The sequence below is a fragment of the Siphateles boraxobius genome, unplaced genomic scaffold (genome assembly GCF_051911475.1).
Source record: "Siphateles boraxobius isolate OS27281-9 unplaced genomic scaffold, OSU_SipBor_1 65, whole genome shotgun sequence".
NCBI lineage: Eukaryota > Metazoa > Chordata > Actinopteri > Cypriniformes > Leuciscidae > Siphateles > Siphateles boraxobius.
The window spans coordinates 5,248,339-5,269,876 of record NW_027509192.1 but is presented as its reverse complement, the minus strand read 5'-3'; the positions used below and the strand labels follow the sequence as shown (position 1 = coordinate 5,269,876).

Genomic DNA, 21,538 nt, shown 5'->3' with positions numbered 1-21,538 from the left:
GTTGCCTTAACTGTTTTCCCATAGGAACTGCAGGAGCCACTGCAGCTTCATGTATATGTTCAGAACAGCATCCTACAATACCATTTCTGCAGTACTATACAGCAGGGATGTCCATTCCTGCTCGTGGAGGGCCACCTCCCTGCCTGGAAGTTTCTAGTAATCCTGAAGGCCTTTATTAGCTGGTTACAGTGTGTTCAATTAATGTTGGAGCTAAACTTTGCTGGAAGGCCCTTCAGGAGCAGGACTGGACACCACTGCTATATGGCAAGTATGCTGTACAGTCCTGTTTTCCTGAATGAAAAAAACTTAAATACATTTTTCCAAAATATGTATGTAGCATAACAGTGCACACATAGAAGAATACACTATTCATCAATGCAATGCGGTCAACCTTTCACTTCTGGTGTGATCATTTTTTTTTAAATCTGATATACAAAAGTTATAAAAACTTAACATAAAACCATTTGATTTGATGGCATACAATTTCACATGGTATTTAAAAAAAAATTCAATATATAATAGTCTGTATAAGGTAAGCCAAGTGCTTCATTCCGAACATATCCAAGGGTTTTCATTTGAATGGCTGCAACAGGCACAGAGAAGTAGCAGTTTAAATGTGCATGCCAGAGTAATGCCGGAAGAATGCATGAACAATCCGGACTACAGGGCCTTGCGCTAATTTGCGGGAGCCAGCTGAAATGGCAGGGACGTCAGTCTCAAGGCTGTGGAAGTTGCCAGAGCTGTACTGCATGCGTGTTGAGGGGTTGAGAGGGCCCTCTTACCCCCGTGACATGAACAGGATGTAGCATGTGTTGCTCTCCCTGTGGAACGTCCCCTTGGGAAATTTGGATGGGCTTTGTAGTGCAAACAAGTCAAGCTTTTCTTCATTCAGAGAGAAAGATACAATCCACAGAATATGATATAAAAGAACAAGAAATAACCATCTGACTTGTGAATTGAAAGACACGCAGTTTATTTAACCTTTTTCAATAAGATCTTCACTCCAGAGGCATCATGAAAAAAGCAAAGAGACTCTTTATTTTATAATAAAGTCTCATGGCACTAATGCGTTGCCATAGGGAAGCCTTGTATCTACCATTACAAATACTTGTGGCGGTGAGGCTAAAGTAACTCTAACCCCTATTTAAGAGGATATTTAGTCTTTTCAGAGTACACACCGCAACACAGAGCACAGGATAGGGAGATATTGTGCCAAGAAAGCGAGTGCTGCAGGGTTTGATGTTGCTGTTTACCAAGCTCCTGGTGGTCAGTATTATCAGACAAGCACAAAAATAATGATTTAAAGGAACAGTTTGCAGCAAGAGGTTGCTTCTTCAAAACGATAACGAAGCAGTAGCATGATGCCGTGAATGAGCGTGGGATTATTGGAGCTGTCGTCTTCACTTCCACAGTCAGTGGATTCCACAGCAATTCGACAGAACTCGAGCAGAAATGGATGAGCTAATGTATTAAAAGTTGTATTATAATATAATGTGGTATGAACGGAGGAGCTCTGGAGCTTTTATCGTGCCACAGTTGGCCGTTACCGCTCCTTGTTTTGTTGTTTATATTTATTTTACGGTTAAAAATGTTCAATTTTATCACTTAAATTCCCATTATTTTATTTTATTCTAATGAAACTGCTACAAGTGCTGAATTACTACTTAATTACTACTACTGACGAATTAAAATTGTGGGGTAACGCAGTGCTGTTTTACTTGGTCAAAACGATCACACTTAAAATACATTGGAGTGTGTTGAAAGTTAATTTATAACATTACTTACACATTGCAGTAAGTTAGATCGTTATTAGAATACCATATTAATAGACGACTGGATGACTTGTGCTGCTAAATGGCATACAATTAATTTCAAAATATCTTGTAGGTGGAAAAAATAACTATTATTGTTATTACAAACGAAGCTCTTTCTGATTATGCTATGTTAGCCACTTGACAAAACAGTGTTGTCTCTGAAGCATGGTACAAACATTTCATTCGCAGTAACGACATTGACAGGCGAAGCAATAAAACGGGCCATTACACTGGATACAATTGAGGATTTCTCTCAAATTAAGAGAATTGGAATCAATTGGTATAATGTACACAAGTTGTCAAAATATATAACATTGTTCTAGTGGTTTTTTTGGACATTTTAAACCAAAAATCTTACATAGTGTCTTTAAATAGATGGATTTACAGTACTAGAAACTGGACATAACTTCGTAAAAAAAAACACTGAAATGATCTGTTGCAGTTTCAAGCAAGACCCAGGAAGAAAAAAATTTTTTTTAGGATATTTCTAGTTGTTCCATCAACAAATTAACAAATTCTATTAACATAGAGACACCATGTTCATAGCTCTACACTTACATTTGTGTTTTATAAAATAATCAATTATAATGTTCGAAGGGCAAAATCAAAAATTACACTAAAACATATTTAAATCAAATTGGGTGTCACAAGAACTAACGCACTGATAAATTTTTTAGATTTCTTTTTTTTTAAATCCACTTTTTGTAATGGACCTTTAGACAAATATTATGCAATATTATATAACAGTTTTATAATTCAAATTATAAAGTTGCACATTCCAGAATCACAGCAGAAAATTGTCGTACAGCCAAAGTCTCCATGCCAACGAAAAAAACAAAACCAGCCCAGGCATATCAGTGAGAGTGAGACAGGCCGCAAGCTAACAGAACTTCTGTGTAACCAGAGAACGAGACGTTCCCAAGAATTAGTGAAACACTGGCCAATCCAAAGGGAAAACATTATGGCTTCCAGCAAAGATTTCTAACAAACACAACAGCTGACACCGAGAGATAAGAGCAGAATGAATACAAAATGGGAGCGTTTGAAAATGACAACATATTTAAGATTCTGTCAGAGGTTATGCACAACCTCTCGGGTTTAGTTCAAACAAAAGATCATCGGCTTTGGCTTGTGTGCATGTGTGAGCAGAATCAAGTGGGAGAAGAATTTTATGGAGTTTGAAGTTTAACCGGTAGATTGTTTTACGGCCCCCCTGCACGGGTCAGTGCAAGAGCGACTGGCCTCCCACTAAACACAAAGCCACTCCAAAGAGACGAGATGGAGATCAGGCAGTCAAAATGGTGAACAGACAACTGGAGGACTGTGGTCATGTCGAGATGGTGAACCTTTTTCTGTGAAACTTGACAGATTTGCAAATGGCTGCTGCAGGACTCCAATTTTAGGTCGTTTACAACACGTTATGGTGTGATTGCAATATGCAATGTAAGAATGCTGTGAAAAAGGAATAAGTATTGTTAACTTTTTTATGGAGTTAACCAAAAAAATGCCACCATTTGGTGGGTCTTTAACCCTCCTATTATCTTTGGGGTCTATTTGACCTCATTCAATGTTTAACATCTGTAAATATATGATTTTTTTTTTTTGCTTCAGATTTAATGACTTTTCCTAATTTAATGGGGACAACTCTGTAAACATAAAATTAACCTGCTGATATTTTTTCAATGTCCTGTACACATTTTGTAGCATCGGTGTTCCTTGGGGTAAATTTGACCCCAGGCTGTTTTAGCTGTATAAAACATAAGAAATATTAAAATTTCACACACATTTGTTTTGGTTGTTTTATTGAGGTCACTATAACATGTTATAATTGTATAATGTTCATTATAATTTTACATAAATGTATTCCCCCTGTGCCGTGGGGGAGGGGAAAACATAATTCTCACGGTTTACCAAACAAAGGGGAGGAGCAAACATTATAAAAGCATGAACAGAAGCCTTCTAAACCATTTCTCTGTGTGCTCTCTATGTTCTTCATCTCTCTCATTTGAAAAGGACATCTAAACAGCCTTGGCACCCTCGTCCTGATCTTTGGAACCTCCACATGTGGCTCCTGGATGGGATGAGGCAGGTTGAGTATCCTAATACCAGCGGTGGTTATTACCATCACTTCCGCTTAGCATCGTCCACGAGACATGTCTACGCGTTTAAGTGGAACCTCTTCATCAACTGGGCTCTTCTCACCAAGAAGACCCCCGGAGATGTTCGATCAGTGTCGTGCTTTCCTTCCTTCAAGAAGGGTTACCAGGTTACTATGGTAACCAGACGACGACCTTGAAGAAATTATGCAAGACTGGAAGCATAATTTTCTTAACGTCGATCCTTTCGATCAGACTTCCAATCTCTCTCGCTTCTGGAGGACCTTCTTCCTTCTGCACTTGTTCTCTTCCTGTCAGGGAAGGCTGTGTCCCTCCACCCTGAAAATATACGTTGCCCCTATTGCCGCACACCATGTTACAGTGGAAGGTAAGTCCGTAGGAAAGCACAGCCTGATCGTCAGGTTCCTGAGGGGAGCGAGGAGACTGAATCCTCCTCGCCCTCCTCTCATTCCCTCTTGGGACCTCTCAGTGGTTTTAACTGCCCTGCAGAGTGCTCCCTTTGAGCCTTTGCAATCAGTGGAGCTTAAGTTCCTGTCAATGAAGACAGCGCTCATGGTTGCATTGGCCTCCATCAAGAGGGTAGGGGACCTGCACACATTCTCCATTGACGAAGCGTGCCTGGAATTCGGGCCGGCTTACTCTCACGTGATCCTGAGACCCCGGCCTGGATATGTGCCCAAGGTTCCTACCACTCCCTTCCGGGACCAGGTGGTGAACCTGCAAGCGCTGCCCCTGGAGGAGGCAGACCCAGCCTTGGCACTGCTCTGTCCAGTACGTGCTCTCCGCTCTGTCCAGTACATGCTCTCTGCGCCAATGTAGACAGAACGCAGTGTTTCAGGACCTCAGACCAGCTCTTTGTCTATTATGGTGGGAAGCTGAAGGGAAAGGCTCTCTCCAAGCAAAGGTTGTCTCACTGGAAAAGATAGTGGACGCCTTTGCTTTGGCATACCAGAAGCAAGGTCAACCGCGCCCCCTTGGTGTGACTGCCCACTCCCTGGAGTGTGGCGTACTCTTGGGCTCTAGCGCATGCTGCCTCGCTAACAGACATCTGCAGAACTGCAGGCTGGGCGACACCTAACACATTCGCCAGATTCTACTATCTCCGAGTAGAGCCTGTGTCCTCTCGTGTACTCGCTTCAACCAGCTAGTACTGGACCCGCTCAGGTGTCTTCGCTTGCTCGCCATTCCACTCCACGGACTGGAAACGTGCGATATTCTCCTCAGGTGAGCTTCCCCGAAAGCCTTGAGTTCCTCCAGTATGTCGGCGCCAGTGTCTATTGCCTGCGCGTCGGCTAGGTGCCTCCCGTGTGCATGGTCCTTCCTCTGAGCGACCCCCACGTGTGTATTTCCACTGTAAGCCTCTCTGAGCATGTGTTTTTCCCTTGGCAAGCCACCTTGCCACCCCTGGGGTTGAAATATTCCACCTGCGGCTGGACACCCCAGTGTTCTCCATATGCATCCCTCCGGGTCATATGTGTATTCTCTAAGCCTTTTATACCCACGAGGTAAGGCGGAGATACGCAATGCAAATTCCGCAGACCCATGGCATTTCTTTGGCTCGTTTTGCAATACTCTAAGTCGATAGGCTTTCTAAGCAAAACCCCATTCGTCGTCATCCGACGCAACGTCTCCGTTCCCTACTTAGGGGACGAGGGTTACATACGTAACCAAGGCGTTTTTCTTTCCAAATGTTATAGATTACCAAAATCTATACATAGAAATATTATAAAACAAATAAAACACCACAAATATATATACACTTTTCCAATTTTAGGTCAATCAGTAAGATTTTATGGTGATTTATAAATGTGTCCATAGTCGTGCAATGGGTATTCTGGATGTATAAGGGGTGGGGAGGGGGGTGGTGGGTGGATGTCAACTTAAAAGGTTATTTAAGTAGTCAACAAAGACATAAATTACCTGAGACACAAACCTTTGTAAAAAAACAAACAAAAAAAAAACAACATATTCTGGAGGTTTAAATTACGGTCAAATCGACCCCAGTAAAAGATGTTATCAGAAATGAGGGTAACAGGCAGAGGTGGGAGTAAGTCACACATGTGCAAGTCTAAAGTCTTCACCTTCAAGTCTCAAGCAAGTCCAAGTAAATTTTTTATAAAGGCAAGTCAAGTCAAGTCAAGTCACTGCATTATGTCAAGCAAGTCAAGTCAAGTCGTAGCTTGGGTCACAAGTCACTGGCAAGTCATACAAACATTTGACGATTTCACTGAATTTATATATTAAAATAAGTTAGAACTACAGAAGTTGTGGACTATGGTTTTATTTGCAACATTTTTTTAATATATGCATTTCAACATATAGCTGAGTGGTTACTACAATAAAAATCTAAATGTAACTGAAATTAGCCTAATTAGGCCAACATTAAAGCATGAAAAAATAAATATGCCTCAAACATTGCAGAAGACCATTAAAAGGTATTAAACACTTCACAATTCAAGTATAATTCATATGCGACCAAAGGCATTCTTCAAACTGGCATCCCCTTAATACAAGTTATATATTTTTAATTATGAAGTTAAAACCGCCAATAGGTGGCGCCAAATTACCGTATTAATGTACGAGTCATAGAAGCATTCATTTAACTTATGTTCAAAACGGCAGATTCGTTCTGGAACAAAGCAACTAGGTCACTGAATCACAAATACGCATAACTCTTTCTGTGGCTTGTTTGGAACTATTGTCATTGGAGAAATCGAGCAAAAACAGAAAATATTTGGAATATTAGGCTATGTCTAAATGTCACATCACAATATTCACTCTTTGTTTACTGAACTGTTTTATAAAATCATTATCACATTTGCAATCGCGTCAATATTCTGGAAATATTTTTTTTAATATCATATGTTATAATTATGAAAATAACTCATACTAGGGCATTTTTATCCACCACATTTTGAATTTTGGGTGCAATATTAATTCTGCTGGCATTTTGATAACATCTAATAGATGTAACCCCTGATAACATCTAAACCTGCTTTAAGAGAAACATAAAACACGACAAAACATTAACAGTTTTCTATGTTGTTTTTTGTCATTGGAAAGAACGACATATTTGGCTTTAAAGCATGATTTAAAAAGAAATGTGGCAAATGTTATACAAAACATATGACATCATTAATTATCATTTGAATATTGACAACATTAAGCTACATTTGAAAACATAATTGTGTATAAAGAGGCATGCTGTTTTGACCAATATTCTCGATTTAAAGATAGTCAAATTAACTATAACAAACAGGTTAAACAAGCCATAGCTTAATTTTAGACGTGGTGAATGAAGTTCGACTGTTCGAGGTTGTGATGGTCGTCCGATATCCCTTGCCAGTTATTATGCGTACAGCAAATCTTCTTGTATGAATATAGTCAATTTCTAGTGTTTATATCCAAAAAGAAACGATGCTGGGAGATGTTTTTGTATTTAGCGCGCTCACCGCGATGTATGTTATTTCTGGGCTTGTGCAGTGTCACGCAATCGCGCATAATCTGATGACTGGCGTCAATGGTTCCGTTGCTTTCATTTTGTTCATCAATTGATGTTGCGATGATAAATGTATATCAAGTCATTCTCGAGTCATACAGTTCAAGTCAAGTCAAGTCTCAAGTCATTGGATCTCAAGTCAAAGTCAAGTCGAGTAATTTTCTTAATTTAGTATAGCAAGTCTCAAGTCCTTAAATTTGCGACTCGAGTCTGACTCGAGTCAAGTCATGTGACTCGAGTCCCCCATCTCTGGTAACAGGAGGGTTAAAGAATAGCAGCAAACAATGCCATTACATCACTGCGCATTCAACAAAAAACAACAGTGTTAACAGCTAAAGCAACTTACTTAATTTCACAAATAGAAGCCATTTATCCATAAGGCCGTGTGTCCACCAAATCGTTTTTACCCAGCTGAAAACGCTAGACACTCTGCTGAAAACGCCTAGCTGTGGGCGCTTGAGAGCGTTTTGGCAGCGCAGCGTTTTTTCAGTTGAGACAATGCATTGCTATGATACAGAATATCCGCAGCAAAGTTTACTTGGAACTGATTTCGCAGATAATTTGTTTCAGACTAAAAATTTATTTTTCATCCATTTTGTTCGATTATCTCTGCTGGTTGATGTTGTTGTACAGAAAGAATGTTGTGACAGTTGGTCAGTGTGGTATTTGTCCCGCCCCTCCTCCACTGTGATAGGACGGCTGGCTAAAAAAAGTGAGAGTGATGAGTGCTGTGTTTTACCCAAAGTTGAACATTCTTCAGCTCTCGGCGACCAGTAACGGCTCATTTTTTTCAACGCTCAGTGCTACAGCGTGAAAAAAACGCTCAACACCTAATTACGCTCATGGCGTTTAAAAAATGCGGCGCTCCCATTGAAAACAATTGAAAAAATATGCCAGCCGCGTGAAAAAACGTTTTGGTGGACACGGCCTAAGTGTTAAATACATATAACTTTAATCTTAATTTTTAGATATGAAAACATAATGGCATAAAAATAGTAATATAAATATTCACGAATCATATAAAACAAACAGTTCTGGATCTCAATTATTACTATAATAAATTGAGAAAAGCAAGAAATATAGACACTGCTGAAGACTCCATTGTCTAAATCTGGCTAAAAACAACAACAACAAACTGTCTGAAATGTCAGAACTCAAATATTAAAACTTCAAAACACTGGGAGCAAACAATAAGTATATCCTGTTCACTCTTGACATCCAAATAAAAAAACAAAGTAATCAATCAGTTATTCAAAGAAGCAACAGACAAACGTCCGAGCAGTTAGTATAACCCAAATGATGGGGTTTGTCCTGCAGCTTGAAGCAAAAGTCGAACTTTTCCATTCCCTGTAGAGGTTAGACTGGGTGACTGTTTAACCGTCATCCATCTTTGATCAGTGAAAGCCAAAGCTCAGAGTAAGGGCATGCCTCCACCTCTCCAAGGCCAGCTCTCATTAGCTTGATATATAACGGGCCTGGAAATCTCTTTCTGTCTGAACACATTCAACCATCTCGGCTAGCAACCGACTATTCAACATCCTCGATTCCAGCACGAGATTTCACTTAGCAGCCACTGACTGTGACAAATAGGGAAACTTTAAAAGGAATACCTTTACCATGGATTCAGGTAACTTACGAGACAAATGTCACAGCCATCATTAACTCTATAACTTTCGTTAACATGATCAACTGAGACGGATAATAAGGAAGTAAACGAGTAAAAAAAAAATCAGTTGTACCATAGTGAATTGAAACTGAAAGGTGGGGCCCTTGTGTAATGGAGAAAGGGCCTTTGTGTAGAAACTATCAGCCAATTAAAAGCCAACAATGCTTTTTACCAAATCCACGAGGTGAGCGTTTAGAGATAGGGCTTAGTACGCCATTGTTAGTAAACAGGCCTTCTCTGAGTGCACAATAATGCCAAACCAGCACCACCCAAAACTCGCAGGGTCAATACACTTTAATAATAAGCAAGCCTCAACATGCAAAAACAGAACACACTGCACTTAGTCTTAATTTTAAAACCATTACTCATAATGAACTTCAGATTGTACCATAATTTAATTGACTAAAATGCAGGCTGACAAAAACCCTCAGTTGCGTGAGTTTAAAAAGTTCCGCAACTCTTGATGGCACGTGCCCAGTAGAGGAGTTGGGTCAATGCTGCATGTTTGTACACAATCTGGCAACTTTTAAGGACAGAGCTGCAAACAATTATATCGAATTATACCACAGCATTCTTGTCCGGTGTTCATGGTTTTTAAAGAGAGCATTCCACTGCTTCCTGCTAGTTTCTCACTGGTGTCTACATTAAGATGAGAAGGTTCCCTAGATAGACGGGTATGCTGTCAACATCCCGAGGGAAAGCTAATGTGACATTTGCCGAAATAGCAAGATGAGATCTTAAAGGATTATCTTGATCTTTTTAATTACATTGACGCAGCTTCAAAAAAGGATGTAAAAGTATCATAAAAGTGGTCTATTTGAGTTGTAAGCTATATTTCAAGTCTTAACTCGTACATTTTTTTTGTGCGAAAAAGAAGTGCGAAATTTCAGTCATTATTCAGTGCTAATCTTCCCGTCCAATAAGATGTTAAATGCTGCAACCAGACTGAGTCAGTGAACATGAGAAAAGAATCAGTCCAATTAAAGAACGGAATGATTTAACAGAGTAAAAAAAAAAAAGATGAATTCACAAATCATATACTTTAATAAACTTGTCAAAAAAGTAATATATTGAAATATAGACCAGTAACCATATTAATCAATTTTATGATTATTTTATGGGGCTTTTGAATACTTTTATGCCATTACATTACACTGACCAGTTTCTCCTTTTCTGTTCTATGAAAGAACAAAAGAAAGTGATCCCGGTTTGTAACAAGATGAGGGCGAATAAACAATAAAAAAAACTATATTTTTATTATTGAATTATACCTTAAATGTCACAATAAAAACAGACATATTGAAAATATAAGGAATATAAAAACAGGGGGGGGGGGGGGGGGGGGGGAGGAATCCCGACTGTGTGCTGGTGGAAATTTCGAGCATAATGGTATGTTGGAAGATTATTTATTAGCAGCAGACACTGATTCTTCATCTTGCTGTAACCAGACAGACTCGGTTCAAGGTCACAGAGAGCTTCATTTGACGAACCTCTGACAGGATGATTTCACAAGGGGGATGTGACCCACAGAAGATTCCGGACAGGCTGTTAAAACGCAAAACTACGCCGTGCCTTCCGCTTCCGTGCCATACCCAAAGGAAGACAAAGTGCAGAGTTCTGCTTTATCAATCTAACCTGACTGAAGCGTTGATTCAATTATCCATTCATTGGTTTCCCATACTGCGTATCATGCAAGTGTTTTCTGACCTAAAAACAAACAGATTCACGCATCCAGGGTCCTGCAAAACAAACTCATTCTTAAAGTGACTCAAGTTAAGGCATCTGAATGCTAAGGGATCATGGGTCATGTGAACTTTGGTGACATCCGGGTAATATTGATGCTGTAATAAGCTAAGCAAAGTCCACCAATGTCAATATTTGTCTTCTGGTTATTGTGGAGGCACATTTCCAAACATAATCTGCATTGTGATGTACAAGTGCACTTTCACATATAAACACATTTTAGTGAATCCTATTGTCATACACCTGCATTCAATGACCAGGGCCTTATTTCACAAAGCATCCAAGCTTGGTGCCAAATTGGTTTCTACAAAATCCATTTAAGATCACAATGCTTTTGGAAAATGAAGCTCGGATCAGAAAAGGTCAACATTCAAAGTGATGTCAAAACCAATATTACAGTAAAACGGAAAGAAAAAATGACATTTGCACAATTACTGAGAGTACATTTTAGGGAAGTAATTCAGAAAAATTATTTTGTAAATGTTAAAGTGTTTTCACAACAGAGTATAACCCTTTTATAGTGCAAATACAGCTCAGAATCCTAAATTCTAATATGTAAATATGTAGAGAGTTTAATAAATGTACAGCAAAGCAGACTGATCAAAGGACATGCATATTTAGGCTTCCCAGAAGGAAGTGACCTGCTGCATTGTGAGTCAAGGGGACCATAAAACAAGCCTCATTAAAAGGCAATTTTCAACACATATTCTGTAAGATAAAGAAGATAAAATCTTCTCAGAACGAAACCCACACCCAAAGACTAAACATAGTCAATTTACAGTAAGAATTCTCCAAGTGCTTGATGCTGAGTACATTCCACTGAGCTGAGGACAATGTTGAAAATCTTGGAGAGATTAAGCCAGCGGATGAAAAAAATGATAAAAATGTTCAATCTTTTCTTCATTAAAATACTTCAGACTCAAACATGGACATTTTGACTGATGACAATGAACAAAGAAAAACAGCAACAAATGGCCACTCACTCAACGCTTGCTTCAAAGACAAAAAAGGCAATAAAAAACTATAAAGACTGACATTTGTTTACAATCTCATTCCTTATCCGGAATCTTAACCTTGATGCTGGATGCTGCATGAATTAGCAGCTTAAATGCCTTCTGTGCTATTAATCAATCCACAGCAAATATTGAAAAAAAAATGATAGTGAAAAAAAGAAAACCTAAGGCTTGATTTGCATATCACCATCATGATAACCATCAACGTTCTCAGTAGACGTTGCCATTTCAATTCGTGATAATCTGTCCAGTCACCGTAACCAACTGTATAAATGAGCCATAAAGTAGCAGGAATGGCAGCAAGAGGCTGAATAGTGCTAAGAGTCCTCACAGGAAACCGGCCAGACCCACATCACCATTAAAACTACAGATGTGTGCTCTTATAAAGAGGTGTATGTTTGCATGAGGAACACTAGGCCCAGCCTGCACAAGGGGTTACCGACGGTCACATCCAGCCGCACAGCTGATGTCCCAGTTTCACTGTAGACACATAAGGTCTATTATTCCAATGCATATATAGCTGACTGGCAACATCTAATATAGGGAATTGAGCATAGCTGAGAGGTTTCAATTTTAGAGCGGATTTGGTTGTAATTACTCTTCAGAACTTGTTAAAAAAAGAAACAGCATTTGCAACCAGTTTCAATTCCATATTGTGACATGTCTGGGCCAACCAATTTGTTTAAAGTAACACTATGTAGTTTTTCAACCTTCATAATATATTTCCAAGACCCTTGTGATGGTAAATCGACTTACAATAGGTTAAATGACACGTCTGCCATAGCCTGACAGTGTCTGTATCGCTTTTACTGGCACTATGTAACTTCGGGTTTCGGGTATAACCGGAGCACAAAAAGAACTACAAAATTCGACTACTTTACGGCATACATAGTTTTTCTTCGTTTATGATGTCTTTCATAATATCATGCATCATACTCTAGCTTGTCTGTGGCCATTGTTGATTCCAAAGCCGGTGCTGGATAAACAGCGAGCGTGTGACAGTAGGCACACGCCTAAATTATTTACGACAGCGGTAATGGACAAGTCCGCTTCCAACCTGTAGGGCGCCGCAGAGGAAAAGTTCCTTGGTGTTGCTTTAAGACATACTGTAAAAAAAATGCTGTCTTAAATTTTTAAGTTCAATCAACTTGGATGTTTAAGTCATTTCAACTTAAATGACAAATTGACTTTAAAAAAGTAGAATCTTGTATAACTTAAAAGTTGAAAATTGCTTAAAGGGTAAGTTCGGCATTTTACAAGTAAAGCCCTGTTTTAAGATCGTTTCTGATGAAATCGAACGGTTAAGATTAAAATTTGGACACATGCTGCAGTCCCGAGAATTTTAGGTTTTTGTGTTAGCACCCCCCACCTATACAATGGTTTCATAGGTGCATTGGAACAATCATTCATATAAACGACATTCATTACAAAGACGTGAAACTCACCGAGTGGTCTGGGGTGTTCACTGATATGCTCATGCAAACATCGCTGCAAAAGATGCTTTCCAACAGGTGTTTTACCATTCGCCTCACAACCGGACCTCACAACCGGACATTCTTCCAAAAACTACGATAAAACCTGTTGGAAAGCTTCTTTTGCAGCGATTTTTGCGTGAGCATATCAGTGAACACCCCAGACCACTCGGTGAGTTTCACGTCTTTGTAAACTAAAGTTTAATGCGTTTATATGAATGATTGTTCCAATGCACCTATGAAACCATTGTATAGGTGGGGGAGTGCTAACAAAAAAACCAAAAATTCTGGGGACAGCAGCATGTGTTCAAATTTTAATCTTAACCGTTCGATTTCATCAGAAACGATCTTAAAACAGGGCTTTACTTGTAAAACGCCGAACTTACCCTATAACTTATTTTGATGTGTTGAAGCAAAGTAAAAACATATGTTGTCAGAACTTATTGATCATATAATAATTATCACCCAGTTTTTGGCAGCAATGTGATAGCTTCAGTTAAAGTTTTCACTCACTAGCATCTTGACAATTTTTTTTTTATTTTAATCATTGTTTGCTGTAAACGGTATTGCATTAACTGCCATTAAATTACTACTGTAAGTTAACTTTTGGCAAGGTTTTTGAAGGACTGCATTTAGAGCTGCACAATTAATGGTTTAAAGATACATGTTCAAACACCCATGTTTTTTAAACCTGTCTATTAAACCTCTTACAAAATCACACCGGAACATTCAAATATGCGTCGGCGCTACCGCAGAGCCAGAGATAGTTGTTATCATGTAAAAGTATGAAACAAGCAAACAAAGCTTCACAAATAGTCTTATCAACCACACAGAAGGCCTATTGTTATTTCTGTAACAAATATTCATATTATCACAGAAGTACTGGGATAAAAGTTTTCTTGAATCACTCATTCAAAACAATTTTTTATTTAAATAATTCAGATTCATTAAACATTTTAAACAAACTGCAGCCATTAACATCTGTCAGAAGCTCTTGTAAATTAGATGTTATTTTGTTTAGTTGTCTGTTCAGAATCGTGGGAGAATCTTAGTTTAAAAAACAAAAAAAATCATGATTCTCAATTTATTGTCGCAAAACGTAACTATATTATCGGCCAGGTCTAAACTTGGATAAGTCAAGTCTACCTTGTAACCAATCGACTTAACGTGTGATCCTCCATGAGTGAATCTCTCAGCTGGTGTGAGTGAGTGGAGGCGGTGCTAATTTGCATATTCATAGAACCGCCTATGCTAAATGAGGCAAGGGTGTAGAGTTACAGGTCCTTCTCAAAAAATTAGCATATTGTGATAAAGTTCATTATTTTCCATAATGTAATGATAAAAATTAAACTTTCATATATTTCAGATTCATTGCACACCAACTGAAATATTTCAGGTCTTTTATTGTTTTAATACTGATGAATTTGGCATACAGCTCATGAAAACCCAAAATTCCTGTCTCAAAAAATTAGCATATTTCATCCGACCAATAAAAGAAGTGTTTTTAATGCAAAAAAAAAAGTCAACCTTCAAATAATTATGTTCAGTTATGCACTCAATAGTCAATACTTGGTCGGGAATCCTTTTGCAGAAATGACTGCTTCAATGCGGCGTGGCATGGAGGCAATCAGCCTGTGGCACTGCTGAGGTGTTATGGAGGCCCAGGATGCTTCGATAGCGGCCTTAAGCTCATCCAGAGTGTTGGGTCTTGCGTCTCTCAACTTTCTCTTCTCAATATCCCACAGATTCTCTATGGGGTTCAGGTCAGGAGAGTTGGCAGGCCAATTGAGCACAGTAATACCATGGTCAGTAAACCATTTACCAGTGGCTTTGGCACTGTGAGCAGGTGCCAGGTCGTGCTGAAAAATGAAATCTTCATCTCCATAAAGCTTTTCAGCAGATGGAAGCATGAAGTGCTCCAAAATCTCCTGATAGCTAGCTGCATTGACCCTGCCCATGATAAAACACAGTGGACCAACACCAGCAGCTGACATGACACCCCAGATCATCACTGACTGTGGGTACTTGACACTGGACTTCAGGCATTTTGGCATTTCCTTCTACCCAGTCTTCCTCCAGACTCTGGCACCTTGATTTCCGAATGAGATGCAAAACTGAGCAACAGTCCAGTGCTGCTTCTCTGTAGCCCAGGTCAGGCGCTTCTGCCGCTGTTTCTGGTTCAAAAGTGGCTTGACCTGGGGAATGCGGCACCTGTAGCCCATTTCCTGCACACGCCTGTGCATGGTGGCACTGGATGTTTCTACTCCAGACTCAGTCCACTGCTTCCACAGGTCCCCCAAGGTCTGGAATCGGTCCTTCTCCACAATCTTCCTAAGGGTCCGGTCACCTCTTCTCGTTGTGCAGCGTTTTTTGCCACACTTTTTCCTTCCCACAGACTTCCCACTGAGGTGCCTTGATACAGCACTCTGGGAACAGCCTATTTGTTCAGAAATTTCTTTCTGTGTCTTACCCTCTTGCTTGAGGGTGTCAATGATGGCCTTCTGGACCGCAGTCAGGTCAGCAGTCTTACCCATGATTGCGGTTTTGAGTAATGAAACCGGCTGGGAGTTTTTAAAAGCCTCAGGAATCTTTTGCAGGTGTTTAGAGTTAATTAATTGATTCAGATGATTAGGTTAATAGCTCGTTTATAGACCCTTTTCATGATATGCTAATTTTTTGAGACAGGAATTTTGGGTTTTCATGAGCTGTATGCCAAAGTCATCAGTATTAAAACAATAAAAGACCTGAAATATTTCAGTTGGTGTGCAATGAATCTAAAATATATGAAAGTTTAATTTTTATCATTACATTATGGAAAATAATGAACTTTATCACAATATGCTAATTTTTTGAGAAGGACCTGTACATTCAAGCTATTTTAAGGCATGAAGTTTATTTCAAGGAAAAAACGTTTAAATAAGTAAATAAAATGATTGACTACAGAGGGACTGAAAATGAACATGTTTGTGAAAAGTACTATACAAATAAATTTTAATTGACAATTACTAAATAATCACTTGCCTATTGGTTAACTTTATTTTCCATCCAAGGTGACGTCAGCCAAATTGCCTTTTCAGAGTTAAAACAAGATATTTCTTTGGAATAATGTGCACTAAGGAATCATTCAACAACAACAAACGAAAAAAAGACTTGGAACATGCATTACTAAAATAAATAAGGTAAAATTGAGTTCAAGTTGACTTTAACAATGGCATTTGTGTGTATGTGTGCGTTGGGTGCTAGCAAGTAACACAATTCCAGAAAACTCAACGTGCACTGATAACCCCAGGGCAGATAAAAGATAAAAGATATTACGTCACACAGAAAGGGGAGAGCCAGGTCACTTGGCAGGTGTAAGACAACAAAGAGAAGAGCCTCACTAATAGTCTTTGAAAGCAAGTACATGCAGTCTTAGAGGAAACACCGTGCTTCCTGCACATGTCAGGCATCCTCAGTCTTTGGCTACGACAGACCGACTAGTCTTCTTTGCTGAGAAATTACATAATGCCTTTACTGTAGTATAACAACAAGTCTCTTGTTTAGATTTTCTTGAGCACAGAGAACTGTGGCAAAAAACCTCCTACTGGAAGAGTTGCATCACAAGTGTCTTTCTAAAGCTACTTTTAAAATGCATTACTGTTTTGTTTTGTTGAACACATAAAAATGCATTGCATTGCAAAATTTGGGGGCCAACAGGAGGCAAAACACTCCGAAAAATTAATGTGGTTTTTCCACAGCACTCCAAAAGAATTGGGCCAAAGAAGAAAACACTTTCCAAAAATGTAGTGTTCACTCCATAAACAAACTACTAAAACCTCTTCAGCTGACTGCTAAAACCAATCAATCAAACATCATCTAGCTGACGATGTTCTTCATTGTTCAAAGCAAAAACAACATGCTGTACATTCGATGCAACAATAAAAAGCAGCTTTTCCTCTAGCAAATAAATATCTGACATTTCTGGGCAAGCAACTGATGTTCATTGGAACTGTCTTGTTGTTTGAAAGCTACTCCAAACCAGGTGAGTCTGAGAGGCTGGACTTTCCTCAAGTATGTGCTGAATCAGAGAGCTCTGTTTCTTTCTGCCAGGCCACTTTAATGAAAAAGCAGGAGGCCCAGGAGACTTGTATGATATCCTTTCACTGACGGAAACTAAAAAAAAAACGAGATTTAACCAAAAGATAAGCAGGTCGACTATATTGTGAAAGACTGGACTTTTATTACGTATATTCATATATTGATTCCACATCAGCACAATCCTTCACACATCTGGAAAACATTGAAACATACAGCACCCATTGAGAGAATTAGCCTTCCAGGAATCTGTGCGTAACCTCTCTGATTACTAAAAGGTGACAAATGGAACCATCTTACGCCTGCTTTTCCAAATACAATTCGAAAAAAACGCACTGTCTCTTAGGGTACGTTCCGTTTGTAGTTCGGTTCTCTTGGCTCTTTTGGTCCGGAGCAAAAATAAAAAGGGATAAATTTAGTCCTGGTTCGCTTTGCATTCACACATCATTTTTTTAACACAGAGCCTAAAGATATTAAAAAAAGGTTTTTATGACGGAACTTCAAAACTTGTCAAAGATCAAAATGAAAAAAAAAACTGCGTATTTTAATGTTTTACTGCCTGATCCAGTGCCCTCATATTGTATGTGACTTAAAAAACAAATTAAAAAAACAAAAACAAAAAAAGAGGAGACCGGTTGAAAAAATTTTCTGTGGTGAACATAATCAGAATTATGAAGAATTTAGATACACTACTAGGCTATTCAACATTTGGGGTAAGATTTTATTTTCGAGTAATTACTACTTTTATTCAGCAAGGGTGTATTAAATTGTTTCAAAGTGGATATTTTGGGCTTTCATCAAAGGATTCTGAAAAACAAAATCTATCACAATTTCCACAAAATAATCAAGCAGCACAACTGTTTGCAAGTTTTGTTGTGCTGTGCTGCCAAATCAATTAATCGCATCTAACATAAAAGTTTGTAAATAATATGTGAGTCTATATATATATATATATATATATATATATATATATATATATATAGACATACACAAACAAATGTTTATGTTAGACGCGATCTATGCGATTAATCATGATTGATCTATTTGATAGCACTAGTTTGATTATAAGAAATGTTTCTTAATCACAAAATCTGTTTTATTGTCTTCTGTTTATTTATGTATTTTTTATTTTTTAATTTTTTTATTGTAAAGCACTTTAGGCCAAAGTTTGATGTTTTTAAATGTGATATAAATTAAGTTATTGACTGAAATCATTTCATAATTATAATAATAATAATTCAACATATTACTGTTTTTACTGTATTTACTGTACTGATCAATTATCAAATAAAAATAATCAAATAAATAAGAGACTACTTTCAAAAACATTTTTTTTTAAATCTTACCAAACCAAAATTTCTGAACGGTAGTGTACATAGCAGCTGCTGCAACAACATACAATATAAGTGTGGGTATTGTATATCATTTCATATGACATACAATACTGACTGGCCTGCTGACTGTAGAGCAAAGTACAGTGAGATCTAGAGGCTGTTCAAATATTCAGTTTTGAATATGCAGAATCTGAAAGGGAAAATAAATTAACTTTAAAACAAACCCACCCTACACATACCAACAAAAAAAAAGACGAACAAAATTTGAACCGTCATGCCTTTTTTGGTCAATGATGACAAGCAACAAAGATTAGATTATAAATGTTACTGCTGCACAATCTTTCCTAAATGATCAAACCCCCAAGAATTATACCAAAGAAGCTAAAACTGCATTCTCTGTAATGGGATACAGATGAACCCTCTTGGACTTTTTTTGGCAGTGGATTCATCTCCATAATCATTTGCGGACACTTTCACTGTTTGACAACTATGTCTTGATAAAGCACAAGCTCCAAATTTGGCGAAAAAACACAACACTTTAAAAATGCCATTAAGTTTTTACGTGTGGTTCATTAAGGTGGCAAATATCTTGAGATTACTAAGGAAATTTAAAAAATCTGCAAGGGTATTAGATTTTTGATCTGGCCAGAAGCAGCAAGATTTCCACAAGCAATTCCAAAAGGAGGAAAAGTGCAACATACAGAGAAAAATGTTAATCAGTTGTTCTCAGCTGGTGAGTAACGGACAGCAAGGGAAAACAAATAATGCAAATAATAATCTGCAACTATAATGTACAGTTAGGATAGCTAAATGAATTGTCATGTAGTTCACATTAATATTAAAAATGTCAAACGTTTTTGTTAACTTTTGAGCAATAATCTATGTTGGTACTTACAAGATGTGAAGTAAAACCAGTTGAGAACCACTGCTTTATAATAGAGGAAGGCCAGGAATAACAGACAAACCAATACAAAACACACCCTGGGAATTCCAAAGCTTCTAGACATAAGAACAACAATCTGAGGATGGTGGAGTCTGAGAAACACACAAATATTTATAAATGTTTTCAAAAATATATATTTCTAATAAAATGCAACGGACAATCAAATCTCTACTCTGCCTATGTCTATGATTAAGTCATTTAAGGCTACAGTTTCCTTAAACTCAGGAAGGATAATACATTAACAACTAATGACAGTCAAGTGCCATCATCTGATGAGATCAATTTACATACAGATGACTGTGCATGCAAATATCTTTACAAATATGTTGCATGCTTTGAGTATCACTCCTCTGAAGATGAAAGACTCGGGTTAAATGTTAACACCATTTATATCAGACTGCAGAAAGATTAGAATAACAGCACTGAGTTCTGGTCTACAGAACTGGTCTATTGATGTAAACATGCCATATTGCTCATGTGAATTCAGATCAACATCAAAGGCGTGATCATTATTCCAAAAGACACCTGTCAGCCAATAGTTTAAATGGTTTTGTTTAACTTGTGTCTTTAACTTGTGTGTTTAGTCTAATTATAAAATCATCTTTATTTCAAGATCAGAACTGAGACCAAATAAAGTGAATGACCAAAGTGAAAAGTAGACAAACAAAAATAACAACTCTAAACAAAAGTTCACAAATTATTGCAATCAAATATTTAAAAATCTATATACATTTAAACCAATAATAATAAAGTAATTGCAATAAAATAAATAAAAGTCCCTTCTGGAAAGCTGATATTCGTGTTTTGCAACAGGACTACAGAGTTTTCTAGTTGGTCCAAAAGCACCAGCTACCATCTGGTCATAACATCTTAAGTTAGTCAAGATCATTTTGGTTTCTGTTAGAGCAGATAATGACTGCATTTACATGGAAAACAATATTATGATTGATTAATATAACATATTATATATAGAATGGATATTGTGACGAAATACTGAAATATTGTGACCATTTACACGAGATAAACCAATATTCAGTTTTCTAGAAATACAAATAATACAAAACTATTCCAAATGTGCTTTAAATGTAAAGTACGTTAACAAAATCAATATAACGACCAGTCAAAGCATCTTCGTTTATTCGATATTATACTACATATACAAAAATACTGAAATAATGTGAAGCAACTACACGTTTTTCGAAATAAAAAACATCGTCTTAATCAGAAAAGTATGTTTATTTAAATATGACATGCGTGGTCCAGTTAAAGACCAGCTCGGATCAGAAACCAGCTCCCATGTTCCACACTGTTATATGATGGACCTACCAGCAGGGGTTAACATCTTGTTGCAGATAATAAGTTATTGTGAGTCAAATAAAACATAATATACACTCAAAGCAGAAATCCTCAACAACCAGGTAACATCACAGTACACAATGACTTTACAGCAGTTCTGGCAGAAAAAAAATCAAGGCTATCTTACCTCGAACGCTGCAGTGCTCAAAGCGTGCTTCTCTCGTTCACTCTCATTCCCTTTAAACGCTCACAAAACACAATCCAACATCGTCTTCCAGGAGTCTTTGGCTAGTTACCGCAAACACACCTAGATGTCCTTCTATTCCACTAGTTGTGCAATGAACGCGGCGAGACAAACTACCTTGTTACAATGTTGCGCTTCGGCGTTTGACTGGAATAAAAAAAACGTTCTAAAATGTTTCACAACAAGCCGCTTGTTACAACGTTGCAACTTTTATTCTACGCTGTGAGTTTGACGAATGTAAAAAGTCTCCGAATGTAGAGACACAAATCACTTGTTACACTGTTGCAACTTCTATTCTTCTAGTCCGCATGCCTCATAGGGCG

At 37.9% G+C, this 21,538-nt stretch overlaps 1 protein-coding gene across 12 annotated transcripts in view; it reads right to left on the bottom strand.

Moving 5' to 3' along the window:
• The window catches only part of akap13 (A-kinase anchoring protein 13), a 98,903-nt gene extending 77,365 nt beyond the window's left edge, over window positions 1-21,538 (bottom strand). For 11 of the 12 annotated variants that reach the window (XM_077210396.1, XM_077210402.1, XM_077210410.1 and 8 more), the window contains exon 1: window positions 21,159-21,538. The gene's annotated coding sequence lies outside the window, so the exon portion shown is untranslated. The remainder of the gene's footprint in view (window positions 1-21,158) is intronic. The other variant, XM_077210374.1, reaches the window with a different exon arrangement.